The sequence below is a fragment of the Pelophylax lessonae genome, assembly GCF_965119305.1.
Source record: "Pelophylax lessonae genome assembly, chromosome: 11".
NCBI classification, from domain to species: domain Eukaryota; kingdom Metazoa; phylum Chordata; class Amphibia; order Anura; family Ranidae; genus Pelophylax; species Pelophylax lessonae.
In genome coordinates this window covers 237,590,227-237,613,608 of record NC_138778.1, presented here as the reverse complement: position 1 = coordinate 237,613,608, position 23,382 = coordinate 237,590,227, and the positions used below count along the sequence as shown (strand labels likewise).

Here is a 23,382-nt window from a genome sequence, read left to right as displayed (position 1 = left end):
CCGAACGCTAGATAAACAAAAGAGTTACATATCCACGATTTATAATATATTGCAGAGCGATGACACTAAACTGTCTTATATGCAGCGTTGGGAGGAGGACCTGGGTGAGGACCTGGACCGGGCTGATTGGAATGCTCTAGCTCAATGTAGTTCTAAATCCATCCTTAACACCTCTCTAATTGAAGCTAATTACAAGGTACTTTTGAGATGGTACATGGTCCCGGTCAGGCTGGCTGCAGCGGTCCACACTGCGTCTCCCAACTGTTTTCGGGGATGTGGTCTGGCAGGCACGGTGCTCCACATTTGGTGGACATGTTCTAAGGTGCGCCGATTCTGGATTCGTGTTTACAATTTCATTTACTCATTGACGCAAGTCAACTTGACCAAGGATCCCCTGCAAGCTCTCCTGGGCAAACCGATAGCGGGGATTTCTAAGCATAACAAACGCCTTATAGCTTTCGTGTTTATAGCGGCCAAGATTACAATCGCACGATCCTGGCGCACCTCAGTAGTGCCGCTCGAGCTGCTCAAAGCCAAGCTGTCTTGGATTATGATAAATGAACGGATGGTAGCCATATTGAATGATAAGATGACAATATTTGACAAGACCTGGGAACCGTGGATTCGCTATTTGGCAGGCCCCTCTTAGGGAGATTTTTTCCGGCTCTTTACTATTGCCGGACCGCACGCTCCGGGGACTCGTTCCCTGGGAGGGTGCTGAACCTGGATGTCGACTTTTTTCCTTCTTAACCAGCCGCTGCCGCTCTCCTTGACTTCCCTTCCTTTCTTTCCTTTTCCCTTTCTCTGCTTTCTCTTTTCTTTTGTTGTGTATTGATGGCGGGATGTCGTATTTTGTAGTCAGGTCCATGAGACTGCGGGTGGGGGTCGGGTTCCGCTTCCCCCTGGGGGCGCAGTGTGTTCCCGTAAGGGGCGCCCGGGGGGGGGGGGGCCTGGACGGCCCGCTCCTTTAAGCACTGAAGAGAGCGATCAGTACCTGCTTCACACTGGTTTGACTGCCATTGTTATTATTATTTGTTTTTTTTTTCTCGACTCCTGCTATCCACAATATTTACTTGTACACATTTAATGCTTTCTGCACCATGTGCTCCATGTTGTTTTCAATGTCTATGGTTGGGCCATTTTGGCTCGTTACACTCTGTTGTACTTTTTCTAAAAATCAATAAAAATGATTGAAAATTAAAATATATAAAGTTACTTTTTATACATTAAACATAGACATGTTACATATCCCCAGATAGCTCAGGTCTGAGTGCACATTATTAGGTGAATGGCACTCAGACCCCACGAATACAGTTTAATCGCCATGGAGCCAAAGTCTTTTAAAACCTGGTCCATAGTCCAAAGGCAGCAGGCGGGCAACCAGGCTCCTCCAATGCAATGTGGCGAGGTTGGTCTCGTCACATAAGGTATTTGTACATACATAGTTTTACTTTGTTTCTGCAAAAAACTTTCTCTCTGTGTCCTCAACAACTGCAACAAGGAACTGTAGAGCACCTTGGTCTGGAAGGATATATATTGTATACAGGTTTAGGTCATATCTAGGTGTTTATACCATGTAATTTTTGGTTATTTCCATTTACTCACAAATTGGGTGTAAACGTTCATGTATGGGTAGCCAGGTAGGTTACAGCACTATCCTTAATAATCCGTTCTAGGGAGATCATATAAATGTTTATTAAAGATGCTTGTTACATCCAAATGAGATCAATGATATTAAATGACTTTTATACGGATCTTAGTGCCCATTATGACTTACTTTTACCAAGTATTGTGATAGGAAAGAAGAGGATAGTTCTTCCAGCGCCGCAGGTAAATTGCAGCACTGCTCTGGTGGATCGTTCTGGGGAGATCATATGAATGGTTTTGTTTCAGTGCTTTTACATCAGAATGGTGAGTTTTGCAGCATTTATTAGGTGACTTGTTGGTAATTTTACATGGATCTTCAAGGTCCATTATAACTTACTTTTGCCAAGTCTTGAGGAGGTGAAGGAGGGGGTGTGGATGTGCTTCTTCCAGCGCTGCAGGTCCGTGTCCGTCCTGTTCCCTCGCCTGGAGGGAAGTGAGGAGAGACGTCGGCTCCCCGGCCTTTTAAAGCTGTTCGCGCATGTGCAGATAGCGCTGCACGTACTCAGCTTTTTTTGTCAGTGACGTGGTGTTCCTGTACTGCTCATCACCCAGGCGCATGCGCAGTACGGGAACACCACGTCACTGACAAAAAAAGCTGAGTTATAATGGACCTTGAAGATCTACCAGAGCAGTGCTGCAATTTACCTGCGGCGCTGGAAGAACCATCCTCTTCTTTCCTATCACAATACTTGGTAAAAGTAAGTCATAATGGGCACTAAGATCTGTATAAAAGTCATTTAATATCATTGATCTCATTTGGATGTAACAAGCATCTTTAATAAACATTTATATGATCTCCCTAGAACGGATTATTAAGGATAGTGCTGTAACCTACCTGGCTACCCATACATGAACGTTTACACCCAATTTGTGAGTAAATAGAAATAACCAAAAATTACATGGTATAAACACCTAGATATGACCTAAACCTGTATACAATATATATCCTTCCAGACCAAGGTGCTCTACAGTTCCTTGTTGCAGTTGTTGAGGACACAGAGAGAAAGTTTTTTGCAGAAACAAAGTAAAACTATGTATGTACAAATACCTTATATTTCTATTTATTTGAAACTCAAATTGCATGTATATTTTCAATAACGTTAATGTTATTGTTTATACATTACAGCTGGGTGAGAAAAAATCTTTGAAAAAGGCTATAAACAGCCAAAACGCGTCAGGATATGGATGAACTCTGTGAACCACCTTTTCCTGGAAATTCCACAGGAAACACAGACAATATCCATATCTTTGTCACAAGTTATCACACATGTCACAGATTCACCAGAATCTCTCTTTCACCAATCTTTATCACATTGGGCCTATACCCAAACACCAATGCTCACATTATCGATATGTATGTTATATGTATTAATGGAATAAATCCAAAATTATTTTACTTCTTGAATTAAATTCATTACTTGCCCACAAAGTCCCACTACTTTGGCTTGAGACACCAAAAAAAACCCCTACTTTTTAGACATAAGGGACGGAGGCAAAAACCTATTTCTACTACCTCAAGATCAAAACCCCCACCCGCTCGTTATATCTTTATGTTTGAAGCCTGAAATGTGGCAAAAGGTCAAAAAGTTCAAGGGGGCCGAATACTTTTGCAAATGCACTGTAGATATTCCATAACATCGATCTTTACATGTGTCTTGTTGGTTAGTTATAATTGATTGTTTTTATGATTCACATGCATGGTTACGGTGCATTGCAGCAGTCAATACTTTTGCACATTTCCCACACACACGTTTTTATCTATATACATTTGTGATCTCATATATGCGCCATCTCATTTTTTAGACATCAACGGGTTTCCGTGGAATTTCAATAATTGTACCAATTTCTGTACTTTTACATCAGTATTTGGGATTCTCGGGGTAAGTTAGACTCTTCATGTTTCTAGAGAGGTATACTATACACTTTATATACTTTTATGGTTCAACTATTCCACCCATTACACACTATTCACCTCTTCATTCATTTCTAGGGGGGCGGAGTCTTCCTGGCTCTCAGTGATCCTGATTTTCCTTATTTGTGGCTTTCCCACAGAAAATTCCTGGAACCTCTAAGATGATAATTCTATGCCATTGTCTTCTTTCTCAATGATCCTCCATACAGCGTGTCATGTATTGGGTGGACAGGCAGAATTACTAGACCTTGTATATAAGAAGATACATCCAATATCCACGTGATTTGTAATGTGATTGACTGTAAGTTGTTGTTCAAATATGTAACATGTCAGAGAATTTTACAATGCACATATATGTATCTGTTTATTTTCTAGTGAAGTGATACTCCTTGATGAAGGCGAGCTCTTTCTCCGAAACGCGTTGGGTGGAGGTCACAATTCTATGGTTGCATCGTCCACAGTTGCTGCATTTACAGTTTATTACTATTATGCTGTATCTATTGTTATGTATCTCGTGTACTTTTTGTATCTTCACTTGCATGTGTAATTATTTGTAGAACACATTTTTATATTTTTCATTGGATCAATAAACATTATTTCTCTATCGTCCATTGACAGACGCAGCCTCCATCTTCATTAGCTGAATGGGTTATAGTGCCCCCTGCAGGAGTAGTCTAGGCAGGAAAAAATTAAATATACACACCCACAAGGCTGTCCCCACATGCATAACCCACACACCCTCTGCTCAGCAAACCAGTTTGTTTCTGCTTAGACAAGGAGTAGGACCTAGGTTTCCTGCTGGGACTCCGGTCCCAGTTTATTCTTTTCAAAATAACTAAATTTTTGTAAAATCTTACCTGTAAAATCCTTTCTCTGAGTCCTCCGACAGTCGCCACCTCCTCCAAGTCATCACTGTTGGGTATTGACTTCCCATCCGCAGGAGTAGCTAGGTATATAGACTTCGTCCAAAGACAAAGACATTAGCATATACACACCCATGGGGGCTGTCCCATCTGGTCAATACCCCCCCTGCATCACCACTCCCAACTCAGTTTTGTAGCATAGCAGTAGGTAATAAGAACCCCAAAAGAGGGGCGGGGGCGGCGACTGTCGGAGGACTCACAGAAAGGAGTTTTATAGGTAAGATTTTACAAAAATTCAGTTTTCTCTTACGTCCTCCGACAGTCGCCGCCTCCTCTAAGTCATCACTGTTGGGATGTCCCAAAGCAGTATAGACATGAGGGGTGGGAGACGCAACCGTAGAAAAGGCAACGCAGTACCCACATCAGAGAACAGAATCTTACATGCACCGTAAGAGAACCAACTGGGCAACAGAAAAAACAATGCTCAACAGGAGCAACAGCCCAGGAAAGCAAACACCAACAGCCAGGGACCCAGAAAAAAACAAGGGTCCTTCATGGCACTGCCGCAATGAGAACTTTGCAGCCAAAGGAAGCATCAGCTGATGCCAGAACATCTACTTTGTAGAATTTGGAAAAGGTGTGCACCGACGACCAAGTGGCAGCCTTGCACACCTGGGCCACCGAGGCCCGATGCCAATAGGCCCAGGACGCACTCAAAGATCTGGTAGAGTGGGCCTTAACAGGGAACGGCAGAACCCGTTCCTTCAAGGCATAAGCCTGCTCAATGGTCTGTCTGATCCATTTGGCAATAGTTGCTGCAGACGCAGCCATGCCCTTCCGAGATCCCTCAGGAAGGACAAATAGGAAATCCGTCTTCCAAAAGGATTCCGTAGACGACAGGTAAACCCTGATCGCCCTGACAACATCCAAGGAATGCAAGGCAATCTCCTTCAGATGTTTAGGCTTCGTGCAAAGCGAAGGCAGGACAATGTCCTCATTAAGGTGAAAACTCAGTGATCACCTTGGGAAGGAAGGATGGGGGTGGTCGCAAAACCACCTTATCCTTGTGAATTATCAAGTAAGGGGAACTGCAAGACAATGCCGCCAACTCCGATACTCAGCGAGCCGAAGTGATTGCCACAAGAAAAGCAACCTTTTTCGACAGCAGAGGCAATGATATCTCCCTGATGTTTTCAAAGGGAGCACGCTGTAACACGGACAGAACCAAGTTCAAGTCCCATGGAGGTAAAGGCTCCTTCCTGGGAGGAGCCAAATGTCGCACACCTTGAATGAAGGTGCGACTCAAGGAATGAGACGCCACAGGGCATTGGAAAAGGGCAGCCAGTGCCGACACCTGGCCCTTCATCGTGGCCAGCGCCAGGCGCTGATCCACTCCAGACTGGAGAAAAGCTAACACTCTCGACACCGAGTACGAGCGAGGGGAGAACCCCCTGGATTCACACCAGGCAAAATAAGCTTTCCAGGTACGGTAATAGATCTTACCAGAGGAGGATTTCCTAGCCTCAATTAGAGTAGGGATAACCTCAGGGGAGAGACCCCTGTCCCTCAGGACCTGGGTCTCAACAGCCAGGCCGTTAAAACCAGCGACTGTAAAGCAGGATGGAAGATCGGCCCTTGAGACAGGAGATCTTCCCACAGAGGCAGGCGCCACGAAGGTGCCACTGCCAGGTGAACAACGTTGGCGTACCAGGACCGGCGTGGCCAGTCCGGAGCCACTAGAATCACCGGATGCGGTTCCGAGACCAATCTGCAGAGGAACCGGGATAGTAACTGAATCGGAGGAAAGGCATACATCAGACGATACTGATGTTAAGGGGCTACCAACGCATCCGAGGCGTCCGCCAACGGATCGCACGTTCTTGCCACAAACCTTTCCACCTTTTGATTTAGCTGGGAAGCGAAAAGATCCACGTCCGGGGATCCCCACCTTGCACACAGCATCTGAAAGACCTCCAGGTGCAGGGACCATTCCCCCTGGTCCAGGGTCTGGCGGCTCAGATAGTCGGCCTGCCAATTTTCCACACCCGGAATGTGAACTGCTGAGATCGCCGGGACATGAGTCTCGGCCCAAGACAGAATGTCGGTCACCTCCCGGGCCGCCCGAGCACTCCTGGTGCCCCCTTGGGGGTTGATTTAAGCCACTGCAGTAGCATTGTCCGTCTGTACTCGGACAGGCAGGCCCCGAAGACGGTCCGACCACTGGAAGAGACAGAGTTTGATTGCTCGCAATTCCAGCACATTTATCGGGAGGGAGGACTCTTCCTCCGACCAAGTGCCCTGGGCAGACAGGTTGCCCAGGACTCCACCCCAACAGGCTGGCATCCGTGGTAATCACCGTCCACACCAACGGATGGAAGGACTTGCCTTCCGCCACCGACGGGGACTGGAGCCACCACAGAAGAGCCAATCTGGCCTTCAGGCAGAGGAGGACTGACCCGCCGAGCCGGCATTGCCGGACTTCTGCTTACCCGCCCAGGGCTTCCTCTGGCTGCCCTGGGCCTTGAAGGGCTTGCCCTTGGATTGGTTCCGAAAGGACCCCTGATTGGATCTAGGCGAAGAACCCCGCTTGCCTCGAAAAGACTTGTTCTTCGGGTTCTGGGGCAGCATAGTGCTCTTGCACCCCGTGACGCCTTTCACCAGGGTATCCAATGCCTCGCCAAAAAGGCGAGAGCCAGCATAGGGAAAATCAGCAACCGTTTTCCGTGAGGACTGGTCGGCCGACCAGCTCTTCAGCCATATCAGTCGCCGGTTAAGCACCGCGACACTAGAGAGGCGAGCCACCAAGGGGGCCTCATTCAAGGCTGCATCACATAAGTACATGACTCCCTGGTGGATCTGATCCACCATTTCCAGCCGGGCAGGTGGGACCCCATCAGACATGAGATTGCCCCTAAGCATCTTAGTCCAATCAGCCACCGCCTGAGCCACCAGAACGGACGCGAAAACGGGTTTGAGCAACGAACCCGCCACCGTATAGGAATGGCGAGCTAGAGACTCCAACCGCCGGTCCGTGGGATCCCGGAAAACCGGGGTATCCTCAGTAGGAAGCCTTGTTCAACATGGCCACAGTGTGATCTACCTTCGGAGGCACACACCATCGTGATTCCGTAGCCGGCGCAAAAGGATAAAGCAATTTGAACCGACTAGGTACCAGGAATGGACGTTTTAACGTGCGCCACATTTCATTAACAGTGTAATGAAACTCAGCTGGGCAGGGGAAAACCTGCGCAGACTTGCAGGTCCTATGTGTCCCAAAAGATGACACAACTCCCGGAGGACTGGGCTCATCCTCTAAATGTAAAGGTATCCTTAACAGAAATAATGAACTCATCCATGGTCGCCCGTTCTTCAGGCGACCCCGGGGAGGTATCAACCCCCTCCACGTCAGCCTCCCCCTCAGGCCCCGGGGGGTCCAAGGATGAGCGGGACCCTGAAAAGGGCACGCTCGCAGCAGCAGCCATATCCCCATCTGAATCAGGAGAGACACATTCTGGGCCTCTTTCTCGCAGCGCGGTCAGACATCAGCATTTTCATATTAGCCACCAAAGTCGCCACCACAGCAGCCAAATCGGGTCGCAGCGGGGCCACAGGAGAACTGGGGCCCCCAACTAAAGCTGGAGGAAACTTGCTTTCCTGAGAATCCATCGCCCAAGTTATCAGAAACAAACCACAGTGCAATACAAATGTACTGTGCCTTTAAAATCGCTGCGGCGTGTGCAACCCACCGCAGCAGCTATACTGACAAAAGACCCCAAAAGGAGAAGAGAAACTGAGCCAGAAGCGATAACACAGAGGAAAATTGAGAGCAATAACCTGCAGAGCTCGCAGAGCATTGCTACCGATGTCCTGCTGCTGGTGGAAAGGAAGTGCTGCTGAAGTAGGCTATGCCAAGCTCTGGGAAAATGGCTGCCCCATAGGAATACATTGGAGGCTACGCCAAAATGGTCGCCGACATGCGGCCGGACCGATCGTTCCACCGCCCACAAAATGGCGACAGATGGCGCCAAAATAACATGCAGGATCGCCCCAGAGGAGCTACACATGTTTGCCCATAGTTAAGATGGCGGGCCGCGCGAATATGCACCGCTGCGGTCGCCACATAACCAAAAGTCTGCACCCCCAACAATGCACCAAAGTGACACAGGGACAGGGACCCCCAGGCAACATACAGTATCTGCACAAGCGATCCTCACAGGGAGTCACACAGGCACAGACATGGGGAACACACAGCAACACAGACTGCCACCCCAGACAGAGGCCCCACACAGAAGTACTTACCTGTACCAGATGGCATGGGAAGCCTCTATGCACGGAAAACCTCTGTCCTCATCTGACAAGGAGTGCCGTGAGCCAGGGACATGACGCTGCAGCACCGCAGACGAGTCCTGTGAGGTAGCCACCCCACGGCTGCATCCCTGTAGCGAACAGGGATGTGTCATTCGTAGTGGCAGGGTGAACCATAGCTGAACGCTCGATGGCGGGCTGGGGGTCCATCTGACCCTCTGTGCCCTGGAGAACCAGGGCGGTCAGTCCGAATCCCAGCACCGCATGACCCATCTTCATCCGAAGAGAAGACTAACACTAGAAGCTGACAAAAACTGGATTTTTGACTTACCGTAAAATCCTTTTCTCTTAAGCTCATTGACAGACGCAGACTTCTTGATTAATATCAGTAGGGATATACTGCCCCCTACAGGAGTAGGACACTAGGCAGGAAAAAAGTTCTGGCCACACCTTATGGGCAGTCCCAGGGGGTATATACTCTCTCTTCCTGCTACAGGATGTCAGTTATGTAACAAAGCAGTGTCAGAGAATTCAACCCAACCAACTTAAAAATAGAGGGGCGGGTCCTGCGTCTGTCAATGAGCTTAAGAGAAAAGGATTTTACGGTAAGTCAAAAATCCAATTTTCTCTGTCGCTCATTGACGGATGCAGACTTCTTGATTAATATCAGTAGGGACGTCCCAAAGCAGTGCCACAAATGAGGGGTGGGATAACAGAAATAAAAATCCAATCCAGAAGGCCCAACCGGAGCCAACCAGAAGCATCAAGGACTCATCGAACAAAAGGATGAGACCCAACTGAAAAAACCCCAGAGGTAGACCAACGGTCCCCTCAAACAGCGGCCTGCAAAACCTTGCGGCCAAAAGAGGCATCCGCCGATGCCAGCACATCAACTTTATAAAATTTTGTAAAGGTATGAACCGACCACCAGGTAGCCGCCTTGCAAACCTGAACCCCTGACGCCTGATGGCGGAAGGCCCAGGAAGCACTAAGAGCCCGAGTGGAGTGCGCCTTAACAGGGAACGGAGGAACCTGACCCTTAATAGAATAAGCCTGCACCACTGTCTGTCTGATTCATCTGGAGATAGTCGCGGCAGACGCAGGCAACCCCTTTCTAGGGCCATCCGTGATCACAAAAAGTGAATCAGCCTTACGAAAAGAGTCAGTAGTAGCCAAGTACACCCTGATCGCTCGAACCACATCCAAGGAGTGTAACGCAAACTCCCGAGGATGACTGGGCTTAGGACACAGGGAAGGTAACACAATATCCTCATTCAAATGAAACTCTGAAACCACCTTAGGAAGGAAGGATGGATTCGGACGAAGAACCACCTTATCTCTATGAACCACCAGATAGGGGGAACGACAGGACAATGCGGCCAATTCCGACACCCTGCGTGCAGAAGTGATAGCCACCAAAAAGGCCACCTTCTGGGATAAGGTAAGTAAGGGAATCTCCCTAATATTTTTAAAGGGAGGTTTTTGGAGAACCGACAACACCAAATTAAGATCCCAGGGCGGCAAGGGCGCTCGCACCGGAGGAGCCAGGTGCCGCACCCCCTGGATGAAATTCCGTACCAAAGAATGAGTCGCCAGTGGCTTCTGGAAGAAGATTGCCAATGCTGAGACCTGACCCTTGATAGTGCTCAAGGCCAGCTTCTGCTCAATCCCCCGTTGCAGAAAGGCCAATATCCAAGCCACCGAGTAAGAACGTGGAGGAAACCCAAGGGATTCACACCACGCGATATAAGACTTCCATGTACGATGATAGACTTTTCTGGAAGTCGTTTTCCTCGCTTTAATCAGAGTAGGGAAAACTGAAGCAGCAGACAAGCCCCTGTCCTTCAGCACCTGGCTCTCAACAGCCAAGCCGTCAAAGCCAGTGATCGTAAAGCAGGATGAACGATCGGTCTCCGAGACAGCGGCTCTTCCCTGAGAGGAAGTCGCCAAGGAGCGTCTGCGACCAGCCTGACCTGAAGAGGCCATTCCCCTTGATCCAAGGTCTGACGGCTGAGAAAGTCCGCCTTCCAATTTTCTACACCCAGAACGTGAACTGCAGACAGAGCCGGAACAAACTGTTCCACCCAAAACATGCTGGCCGCTTCCACGGCCGCTAGAACACTCTTGGTGTCCCCTTGATGGTTGACACAGGCCACGGCCATGGCATTGTCCATCTGAATCCGAACCAAGCAGCCCTGAAGATGCCTGGTCCAGTGAACAAGGCAAAACCTGATCGCTTTCCGTTCCAACACATTTATCGATAACCTGGGTACTTTCAGAGAAAAGGGCTTACTCTGACTGAGCATCAGAGACCGAGGCCCCCAAACCAGAAACTACCTGGTCCGCTCACTCAGCCGGATCCGATTTTCTAGGAAATCGAATTCCAGTTCCATTTGGGAAGAATCTCCTTTTGGAGAGTCTGCGTATGACACTGAGCCTGTGGAGACTCCGCACAAAAGAGGAGGTCGTCCAGGTAGCCCAGGACCGATATGCCCCGCTGCTGCAACAACGCCAGGACTGGGGCCCAAATTTTGGTGAAGACCCCGAAAGTAAAGGCGAGACCAAAGGGTAACGCCACAAACTGATAATGATCCGCTCCCACCGCAAAGCTCAGATACCGCTGGTGTCCTGCGTAAATGGGAACGTGAAGATAGGCACCCTCTATGGGTGCCATTTACATCCAGTGCTGCACTGCCCCCAACAGAGCCATTAGGCGATTCGGGGACAGTCGCATATTAAAAGGGAAGGACCGCACCGGTAGAAACGATCGCAACTCGATCTTGTGTTCCGACCGCATGATCTCGTGACCCCATTTGTCTTGAATACTGTAGGACCACGGGTCCGGGAACCGGCGAAGACACCCCCTCACCCTTAATTTGGGTGGGGCGCACCTTCAGGCTGAAGCGGTCTTATCCTCAGGTCTGGAAGGACCGGATTTTTGCTTACCAGACCAGGGTCTCTTGAAACCCCCCGGGGGGGCTTTGGAGGACTTTGCCTTATCGCCCGCCCCGGAGGAGCGAAAAAACTTCTTGTGAGCTGTAAAGGAAGGTCCCTGTCTACGACAAGGTTCCTTACCTTTATTAGCCTGCGGTAGAAAGGTGCTCTTGCCCCCAGTGAGATCCTTAATAATCTCATCCAAGGTAGCACCAAACAGGCGATCCCCCTGAAAAGGGAGATCAGTCAAGGCTTTTTTGGAAGCCTGATCCGCCGACCAGCACTTTAACCATAGCATGCGCCAGGGGACCACCGCCGAGGTTGACACGCCCCAGCAATGGGGCAGCGTCCAGTGCGGCGCCACAAACAAACTGTAGCCCCTGCACTATTTGCTCCAGCAAATCCGGCACGGCAGTAGGGAGACTTCTCCCCTCCAGGTCATGGCGTAATAGCTTGGCCCATTCCTTCAATATCTGTGAAACAAGAGCAATGGTAAACACTGGCCTTAGGGCCGACCCTGCCAGGGAGAATATGGAACGGGACACAGATTCCGCCCTACGGTCAACTGGATGCCGAAAGGACGGGGAATCCTCCACCGGGATAACTGTGGCCTTATTTAGTCTGGAAACCGGCGGATCCACCACAGGTGGCACCGTCCATTTTTTAAGGAGGGACTCTTCAAACGGGTAGCGCCTAGCAATCCGTTTAGGCATCCCAGGGGGTCGTTTTGGATGAGCCCACTCGTCTTTAATAATATCATCAAAGCATTTGGGAAAGGGAAACACCTTTTCCACCTTGGAGGGCTTGCGAGCGCCAAAGGCAACTTCCGTCTGAACTGCCTCCACTGGTGCAACCTCCAGTTTTAGGGTCTCCCGGACTGACATAATCAGTGCGTCCACCAGTGCCTTGTAATGCGCTAGGCAGGAAGATCATCCTCACTGTCAGAGGAGCGCGGGACATCAACCCTAAAGGAGGAACCCGCAGCAGCAGCGACCGGCTCAGGATCAGAGTCTGAGGTATCGGACGAGACAGGGGTGGGCGGGGTCGTTTTTTAGCCCCCCGTCCCTGACAGGCCACCTCCACCCGGGACACAAATGACTCCAGGACCGCTGAAAGCGAATCAATGGTGAGTGGAGAATCGGAGGGCCCTGCGGCCACCTCGAGGGGATCAGATGGGGACTCATGTGCAGCAGGGTCCATGGCAACACCAGGGGAACTCGTCAGCAAAATATGACAAAATTGAAAAAAAAAAAAAAAAAAACTTTTTTTTTTTTTTGCAAAATGTCACCCAGCGCTGCAGCACCCCTCAATGGTCAGACAGCGTGCCTCTAGACCCTCACAGAGAGAGAGAGAGGGAGAGACTCCCAAAAGGCTCACCACACGATGCACCAGAGTTCAACAGGACTGCTCTCAGCGTTTGTCTGCATGACAAGTCCTGTGGAGCGATCTTCCAGGGTCTAGGGAGGGGCTCCTCCCCCTCACACGCCCTCGGTAACTCCCACAGCTGCCCAGCTCTGCAAACAAAATGAGCTGGGTGTACCAAGATGGCCGCCCCCATGAGCCACATGAGGGACTCCAAACAAATGGCGGCCCCGCGCGCTGCGGTGGGAAGGGGGGTGCCCACATTCACTAACAGACGATCGATCGGCAGGTAGGCCCTGGGAAGCCAGGGAGGAAGCCCCCCGCACAACAGCCGTCCGCACTCGGGACCCCCCCGCCCCTTTAGCGGCTTGCATGAATGGCTAGCCACCCCACACACACACAAACACCCCCCCATAGGGGGGAAGGGAGGGGGAAGAGGGACACCACAGGGGGAGGGTGCACAGGGGAACAGAGGGGAACCCAGATTAGTGTGGGTCTGACCGTCCCAGGGAGGGGCCCGGGTCCACCCCAGAGTCAGCCATGAGGAGCAGGGGGGGGGGGGAACATTTACTCACCATACCGGAACAGGTGGGCACCAACTCCTGACAGAACCCCTCTCCACTGCGACTCAGATTCCGACTGGACGTAGGCAACCTGGCGAGACGCTTAATTCGCGGGGCCAGTCCCCGTCCAGTGGGACTATGTCGCGGCCGACCCAGCACGGAGCTAGGGCCTGCACGCGCTCGTAGGCCGGCTGGGGTGACCACCGGATCTCAACATCCAGCCCGTCGCCCAGATCCAGCATAATTGCTTAAAGATCTCACAGGCACAAACTGGAGAAAAAAAAGCTAACTAAAAAAAGATTTATCTAAAAAAGCTTGCCAGGACCACAGATCCCAGCAAGGAACTTAGGTCCTTACTCCTGACTAGGCAGAAAAAAACTGACATCCTGTAGCAGGGAGAGAGAGGATATACCCCCTGGGACTGCCCATAAGGTGTGGCCAGAACTTTTTTCCTGCCTAGTGTCCTACTCCTGTAGGGGGCAGTATATCCCTACTGATATTAATCAAGAAGTCTGCGTCTGTCAATGAGCGACAGAGAAATAAACAGCTAGTAAAGTAAGAGAAAACTGACATTTTTCAAAGAAAAATCAAATAAAAGATTAAGAAGGCTGAGACCGAAGCCCCAGCACAAGGAAGCCTGACTACTCCTGAAGCTAGGCAGATTAAAACTGAGTTGGGAGTGGTGATGCAGGGGGGGTATTGACCAGATGGGACAGCCCCCATGGGTGTGTATATGCTAATGTCTTTGGACTAAGTCTATATGCCTAGCTACTCCTGCGGATGGGAAGTCAATACCCAACAGTGATGACTTAAAAGGAGGCGGCGACTGTCGGAGGACGTAAGAGAAATTTTGTTTTATTTCTCTTTACTTACTTTACTAGTGTTCAGGGGGGTCCTCCTGGTGATCTATAAGCAATGCTGGCTGGGGCTTCGCACTGGATAATCTAGATCCTTAAGGTCCCCCCAGCCTGGCATACGAGCGTGAGCAGGTTATAGTCCCGTACTAGGCCTCGCCACAACGGTGCCCCTTTCCAGATGGGGATGAGCCTGCGAACAGATGCCTCGCTGGGACGCGACAACCTGGAAGGCCCCAAGACAAATTTCCCACCTCGGCTGGCAGCACCCCCACTTTGGGTGGGAGAAGGTCTGCCCGGAGCGGAGCCCACCCGGTCCATGGTATGGGGAGTAAATGTGACCCCCCTTGCCCCTGATGGTCTTGGGGGGATGCAAGCCCCCTCCTGGGGATACTAAGACCTGGGATTCCTAAAAGAAGGTACCCAGCCCTGTGCCCTATCTCCCTCTCCCATCCCCACAGGGGGCTATGTAACTGGGGCGCCTGGCATCCTGATCGGGATGGCAATCATACCTTGTTTCTTACTGGGTCTGATTGTAGATCCTTGAGGCCTTCGTTGTGGTGGTCCCTGGCCGCATTACACGCCGTGGGCACCGTCATCTTAAGTGTGGGCAATGTGTATATTTTTCCCATTGACATCTATTGAGCTGCCATTTTCCCTGAGCTTCCTAATAAAATGCATTGGCAACCATTTTTGTGTAGTTCTATTGTACTGCATTAGCAGCGTGACCTTTTACATCCAGGCCGAGGTCACTTCCTGTGATTCTTCTTCCTGCTGCAGGCCATTCAGGAGGGTTCTCTCTGGAGGTGGTACAGTACGGGGGTCTCTGCGGGCATATCTCTGCACACTCTACTGTTAGTGTATATTTAAAGCGGAGTTCCGGGGTGAAATTTAGATAAAAATACCCCCTGGACAGTGAGGGCTAGTACATTTCACAATGGATAGCCTCTGAACTGTCCCGGGTCGCACTTACCTTTCAGAAGAAATACTTACCTTGAAAATTTCTTCTCCAGCGCTGCCATCTCGGATGTGAGCTGTTTAGCAGGGAATGCCGCGCCTGCACCGGAACTGACGAGTGGGGCCGGTGCAGGCGCATTGACTCCTGGGAGCGATTATGTTCAGCTCCCAGGAGTCATTGCAAACAGGAAGAGACGGCGCGGGCCGCGGCCTCAGAGGGAGGAAGTAGAAGGAAGGTAAGTATACTTTCTTCAAAAACAAGGTAAAGAAAAAAAAAAATCGGGAGCATCCATTTGTTTTTCAGGGCATTTACAGCAAGCGGATGGGCCAAAGTTGTTTTTGAGCCCGGATTATTGATAATGTAAATTCTTCCTCAGACCCACTCTGTGCGACTCCTGGACAGTCCGGATGGCAGTCGCTGGCCACGAAACCCAAAAGTCTGGCAAGGTTTTTCCCTGTCCCAAGACTTTTCATGATATTGTGAATGACCAATGGCGGCACTTTAAGCATGTGCTAGTTGTACCAAAATGCTTTTTTGACTCCCGCTGTGTCTAAACACTGTATGCCACCGGAATCACTTGCAGTCCAGTGATGTAGGTCTACGTCCCTGCACCCAGGGGAGCCGCACTGCAGCAGTAATATTACTGTTGGCAGTCGGCAAGCGGTTAAATAAGTAATATACTCACAAACAGCAATGTTGCGATCGCAGTGTAATAAAAAAAAACAGTGCTCCATGGGCCGGAAGTGAGCTGCTCTTTATGATGTCACATCGACAAAACGCGCAGAGAGTCATCACGTCACTACCGCTCACTTCCGGCCCGTGGAACGCATGGCGTCCCGGAAGCACTGTTTTTTTTATTACACTGTGATCGCAATATTGCTGTTTGTGAGTATTTTACCTATTTAAATAAACTTTGTGGACTATATAGATTAACACTATGGGGATTCCTTTCTTTTCATATATCTATGGCCTTTGAGACAAGATCTCTCTACACTGGGAACGTGGTTTTATATCCAGCTGGGCAAAGTTATAATAACCATCTTTGACCAAGAGGCGTGCTACCCCTGTTGGGGTTTGGTGATCTGGTGAGTGCGGTCCTAGGAGAGAGAGGGGGAGCACGCGTGTTCTTTCACAATCACGAATCACCATTGAAGATTGAATATTTAATATTAATTTATTTCATTTATTGTACATATGGACAATTTTCTGCACCTAGTCACTTTATCATTTTTATGTGCAAGTTGATCAATACTATTTTATGAATTTATATTCCAATGCACATGGTTTTTGGATTTTTATCTTATTTATTGTGCACATGGGACACCTTTTTTTGCACTTAGTCACTTTATTGGGTATTTTTAATATGAAAATGTATTAGTATTGTTTATGAATTTATTTCTCAATGCACGTTATTTATTTTCCTATTGGTTTATTGCACTATAGTACCACTGGGATTTCAGAAATAATGGAACAATTCCACTAATCCCCCATTTTATTTCAGGACTATTTTTGCTCCAGGCAGCGCCATTCTACCTCCTGTTTTTTGTTTTGTTATTAAATCCTTAATTGGGATTGTATTGAGGTAGGCCGCAGCCAGGGAGATATATTAACCGTAGCGGAGATTTCCTATATAGATATTAATCCCAGATATACATCCAAAACGGCAATATGGGAGAATGTCTGAGATAATGTGTACACACAATAACAGCTTATGTCAAACTACATACAAACTACAATATTATATTTAGACATTACCAGAGTATATTATTTATATTATACATCCCTCTATAACGGGTCTCTTCAGGTAGGCGGAATTATAACACCAATCTCTATTGGATATATAGATGCATCTTCTATACCTTTAGCAGTTTATATAATAGCATGTGTCTGTGTAAATGACAGGACCTGTCTGTCAGGCCTCAGTGGTTTAGGACTGCATTGGTCTGGTACAGTATCCTCACCATCACTGTCTATTATATTCTACAGCTATGCACAATATAAACATCAACTGTATGTTTAGGGAAAATTGGCGGAGCTCCTGAAATGGGGTTTTTATTTCTACATGGAAATGCCTTTTGTAACAGCACTGTAATACATGCAAGTCTGGCTTGGGACTATAGATACTGAATTATGGTAATTAATATATAGTTTATTGACCCATGTATTTATATTTGTAGAAGATTGATGCCTACTTCACCCGAGGAAGGAGGTGTGAAAGCCCCGAAACGCGTCGGATGGAGAACGTCAGTCTTTGTAAACTGTATACACTGGTGTAATTGTAGCTTCGCATTCCATGTACATGTTTTCTGAATGAAATAGATTTTACATAATGTGAGGGTTCTTTGCTTGTTTGCCCTTCTTAACTTCTGGTTGGGTGTGTGGAAACTCTACGATCGATCGGGTAATCAAGACACTGGCAACATGTTGAGTGTAGCAAGATTACATTTGTTTATTGGTACAGAATATCTTATATACAACCTAAACCGTGCAACCGCCCCTTCATGGACCAATCATATTCAAAAGTTAATAGCGTGACATAGAAACGGCCTCTTCTAGATAGTAACAACATTAAAATAGAAGCTAACGCTTAGTCAAATGTTTGTTTAAGAATAGAATTAATGGCGTGGCATAAAAACTAAATGTTTGGATAAATAGAGTTAACACCTGATGACCACATAGGCAATTCTTCTCGGAATCTTTATCTTTTATCCATTTATACACGTATAGCTCGCTGCAAAACTAATGGTCACCAAACATTACATTCTTAACCACTTGCCGACCGCCGCAAGTACATATACTGCGATGGTCAGCCCCTCACAGGCAAAGTGACGTACCGGTACTTCACTAGCCTGTCGCTGACTTGTGAGCCAATAGTGGGTGAGCGAGCGCCCGCCCCGGGTTGTTCCCTAACAAGTCAGTGCGTGTAACCGGCGGACCCGATATCCGCCGGTCACTCGCGATCATTCGCCGGGAAGGGAGAAAGGCAGGCGGCTAATGTGAACAAGCCGCCTGTCATTCTCCCCTGTGTAAAAATGGAGATCAGACGGTTCTACTATGTTTTTACACTAGTAGCCATGTTCCATCACAGTTAGAATCACGCCCCTAGGGACACACTTAACCCCTCCTTCCCCAATACAGTTAACCCCTTCCCTGCCAGTGTCATTTTTACAGTAACAGTGCATATGTATAGCACTGATTACTGCAGTAATGTCACTGGTAACCCCAAAAGTGTCAAAAATGTTAGTCAAGGGTCCGATCTGTCCGCCGCCATGTCGCAGACCCGCAAAAAAAAAAAAAAAACTCAGATCGCCGCCATTACTCGTTAAAAAAAAAAAAAAACACCAAAAATGACAAAAATCTTTCCCTTTGTTAGTAAACGCGATAACTTTTGCGCAAACTAATCAAAATACGCTTTTTGTGATTTTTTTTACCAAACATAGGTAGCATAAAACAAATTGGACAAAAATGTTAAAAAATTTTGATTTTTACATTTTTTTGGAGGGGAATTTCATATAAAAAAAAATGGGAAAAATATTGTTATTTTTGCAAAATTTACGATCTTTTTTTGTTTATAGCGCGTGATCAAAAAAATCACACAGGTGATCAAATACCACCAAAAGAAAGCTCTGTTTGTGGGGAAAAAAGGACGTCAAATTTGTTTAGGTACAGCATCGCATAACCGCGCAATTGTCCATTAAAGTCACGCAGTAAAAAAAAAAAAAAAAAAAATCGCAAAAAACCCCCTGGTCAGGAAGGGGGTAAAATCTTCCGGGGCTTAAGTGGTTAATAACACGAAGATCTTATCTACAATATAGAAACCGCAGCTACATTTCCTCTTCTCCTAGCATGTACAGTCTTGCTTTGCAAAATATATGGTTTGTTACAAAGGTCATAATCATTTTCAATTTACTGTTCATTAAAGCATACATTTATATAGCTATCTACTTATAAGGGGCTCCCACCTTATCTCACACATAATATAGTTGTATTATATACTCAGTGCCTAAAAAGTCCCATCCAGGGAGGAGTTCCAATGTTCTTATATTCAATTTGGTGTAAATAGGAATCTAACATCTATTTCTTCACCGGATTCTTAGTAAATGAAGCCCCTTGTGTTCCAAGAAAAGAGCAGAAAGTTCCCGGAGAAGTAGGACATCCATGTACCCTACAATATGAATACCTTGAGTTCATGAAAAGCTCCAGAATCAGAGCCAGGACCCTGATAAACCTCTGATACTCGGGAATCATAGAGAGATAAGACCACAAACAGAAGATGACAGGGAACTCTGGAGAGGGGAAGACATGAAGGTGGTCCTCCTCCATGTCCACCGATGCCAGGAAGACCCCTAGCTGGAGAGAGGCCACCACCAGATGCATCAATTCCATACGGAATGTCCACACATGAAGAGACTTTTCACAATGAATTTAGATTCATAATAAAAAAACATAGCCATCTGGTCTTGGAAATATAACGGAATTTTTGTAAAATCTTACCTGTAAAATTCCTTTCTCTGAGTCCTCCGACAGTCGCCGCCTCTTCATATTCGTCACAATGGGGGTATTAGACTTTGCTCCGTAGGAGTAGCTAGGTCCCCTCAGTCTATACCCTCCTGATTCCTGTTCCATACCTCAGTTTCAGTAGAATAGCAGTAGAGTACATACACAAACCCCAAAAGAGGGGCGGGGGCGGCGACTGTCGGAGGACTCAGAGAAAGGAATTTTACAGGTAAGATTTTACAAAAATTCCGTTTTCTCTTACGTCCTCGACAGTCGCCGCCTCTTCATATTCGTCACAATGGGGACGTCCCAAAGCAGTGCAAACATGAGGGGTGGGAAACGCAGCCGCGCCTAAGGCAACGCAGTCTCCACATCAGAGAAAGTAACCTTACCAAGGGAAGGAAACCAACTGGGCAACATGAAAAAAATCTTGCTCAACAGGAGCAACAACCCAGGAAGAACAAACAACCTAGGGATAAAAAACATCCCAAACAGCCAAGGGCCCAAAAACCAGGGACCTTAAGGTACTGCCGCACTAAGAACCTTGCGGCCAAAGGAAGCATCTGCCGATGCCTGAACATCCACTTTGTAGAACTTTGAGAAGGTGTGAACGGACGACCAAGTCGCCGCCTTACACACCTGGGCCACAGAGGCCCGATGATGACAGGCCCAAGACGTACTCAGAGATCTGGTAGAGTGCGCCTTCACAGGCATAGGAGGAACCTTCCCCTTCAAAGCATATGCCTGCTCAATGGTCTGTCTGATCCATTTGGCGATGGTAGAAGCCGACGCCGCCATGCCCTTCCGAGGTCCCTCAGGAAGGACAAAGAGAGAATCCGTCTTGCGAAAGGATTTTGTCGAATTCAGGTAAACCCTGATCGCCCTGACAACATCCAAGGAATGTAAAGCCACCTCCTTCGGATGCTTAGGCTTCGCGCAAAGCGAAGGCAAGACAATGTCCTCATTGAGGTGAAATTCCGAAATCCTTTTCGGAAGAAAAGAAGGATTAGGTCGCAAGACCACCTTATCCAAGTGGAGTACCAGATACGGAGACCTGCACGACAAAGCTGCCAGCTCCGAAACTCTGCGAGCCGAAGTGATCGCCACCAAAAAGGCGACCTTTTTGGACAACAGAGGTAACGAGATCTCCCTGATCTTTTCAAAGGGAGCATGTTGCAACACGGACAGAACAAGGTTCAAGTCCCATGGAGGCAAAGGCTCCCTCCGAGGAGGGACCAGGTGCCGCACCCCTTGAACAAAGGTGCTAACCAGAGAATTAGACGCCACAGGGCGCTGAAAAAGAACGGCCAGAGCAGAAATCTGACCCTTAATCGTGGCCAACGCCAAACGCTGGTCCACGCCCGTTTGAAGGAAAGCCAACACTCTCTAAACCGAATATGAGCGAGGGGAGTACCCCCTGGACTCACACCAGGTAAAGTAGGCCTTCCAAGTATGGTAGTATATCTTCCCCGAAGAGGCCTTTCTAGCATTGATCAAAGTATGAATGACCTCCGGAGAGAGACCCCTATCCTTCAGGACCTCGGTCTCAACAGCCAGGCCGTCAAAGCCAGCGACTGTAAAGCAGGATGGAATATCGGTCCTTGAGACAGAAGATCTTCCCAAAGAGGCAGACGCCATGGAGCGTCGACCGCCAGATTCACGAGGTCTGCGTACCAAGACCGGCGGGGCCAGTCTGGCGCCACCAGAATCACCGTTCTTGGTTCCGAGGACAACCTGCGAAGGAACCGGGACAGCAACTGAATCGGTGGGAATGCATACATCAGTCGATACTGATGCCACTGAGCCACTAACGCGTCTGACGCATCTGCCCGAGGATCGCGCGTCCTTGCCACGAACCTTCCCACCTTGTTGTTCAGACGAGACGCGAACAGGTCCACATCCGGAAGACCCCACTTCGCGCACAACATCTGGAAAACCTCCGGGTGGAGCGACCATTCCCCCTGGTCCAGAGCCTGGCGGCTCAGATAATCCGCCTGCCAGTTCTCCACCCCCGGAATGTGAACTGCCGTTATCACCGGGACGTGCGTCTCGGCCCAAGACAGAATGTCGGCCACTTCCCGAGCCGCTCGGGCACTCCTGGTGCCCCCCTGGTGGTTGATGTAGGCCACCGCTGTGGCATTGTCCGTCTGAACCCGAACCGGACAGCCCTGTAGCCTGTCCGTCCAACGTTGAAGGCAAAGATTTATCGCCCGCAATTCCAGAATGTTGATCGGAAGGGAGGATTCCTCCTCCGACCAAGTACCCTGGGCGGACAGAACGCCCAGAACACCACCCCAACCCGACAGGCTGGCATCCGTGGTGATCACCGTCCACGAAAACGGACGAAAAGACTTGCCCCCCGACACCGCCGGGGACTGCAGCCACCATAGAAGATTCCTTCTCGTACGAAGACTCAACGAGATCTGAAGATCCAGAGATTGTGGTCGCCCGTCCCACCTGGACAGGATCTCCGCCTGGAGATCCCTCGTGTGAAACTGGGCGAAGGGAATCGCCTCGAAAGCCGAGACCATCAAACCCAAACACCTCATGCCCGTCCGGAGGGATGAGCACGGGACGTCTCGAAGGGACCTGACTTCGTCCTGAAGCGTCTTGAGCTTGTCTTCCGGCAGGAAGACCTTCGCCTGAATCGAATCCAGAATCATCCCCAGATAGGGAAGACGAACCGACGGGCACAGCGTCGATTTTGGGAAGTTTATCGTCCAACCAAACTCCTGCAGAGTTTGCATCGTGACGGACAGGTCCTTCATCAGACCCTGACTGGTCGCAGACCGGACCAGAATGTCGTCCAGATACCCCAGGATTGAGATACCCTGGGCTCTCAATAAGGCCAGAACCGGTGCAAGCACCTTGGTGAACACCCACGGAGCCAAAGCGAGACCGAAGGGTAACGCCACAAATTGATAATGATCCTCCGCCATGGCAAATCGAAGGTACTTTTGGTGACCCTCGAATATGGGGATGTGTAGGTACGCATCCTTCAAGTCGATGGAGGCCATGAATTCTCCTGGAACCAGGGCAGCCACCACCGAGCGCAGGGATTCCATGCGGAACTTGCGAACCCGCACAAAGCGGTTCAGAGCTTTTAAGTCCAGAATTGGACGAACCTTGCCCTCCTTTCTGGGCACAGTGAACAGATTCGAATAAAACCCCTGAAATCTGTCCCGATGAGGCACCGGAACCACCACTCCCTGAGCCCGCAGGTCCTGCACCGCCAGGTGCAGATCCCGCAAACGCTCCGGAGACAGTTGAAGGTTTGAGGGAAAAAACCTGTTCGCCGGCCGAGAGAGGAATTCGATCTTGTATCCAGACCGAACGATCTCCTGAACCCCCCTGTCCCGAACGCGGGCCAGCCAGGGTTGAAGAAAACCGAGCAAACGTCCCCCCACCCCAGAACTGGGTGAGGGCGTCCCTTCAGGCCGCGTTGTTATGGGCAGCGGATCCGGACTGGCCGGACTTCTGCTTATCT

General features: G+C 49.0%; 2 protein-coding genes and 1 pseudogene across 3 annotated transcripts in view; 1 reads left to right on the top strand and 2 right to left on the bottom strand.

Moving 5' to 3' along the window:
* LOC309566963 overlaps positions 1 to 15,039 on the bottom strand; it is a 130,751-nt pseudogene extending 115,712 nt beyond the window's left edge. The window contains exon 1 of the transcript in view: positions 14,953 to 15,039. The product of the transcript in view is annotated as an uncharacterized misc_RNA (transcript). The remainder of the gene's footprint in view (positions 1 to 14,952) is intronic.
* LOC309567520 (uncharacterized protein) overlaps positions 1 to 23,382 on the top strand; it is a gene marked incomplete at its 5' end in the record, with an annotated part of 1,161,679 nt that overhangs the window by 842,298 nt on the left and 295,999 nt on the right. The gene's annotated exons all lie outside the window — the stretch shown is intronic.
* LOC309566962 (uncharacterized protein) overlaps positions 1 to 23,382 on the bottom strand; it is a 162,345-nt gene that overhangs the window by 115,965 nt on the left and 22,998 nt on the right. The window lies entirely within an intron of this gene.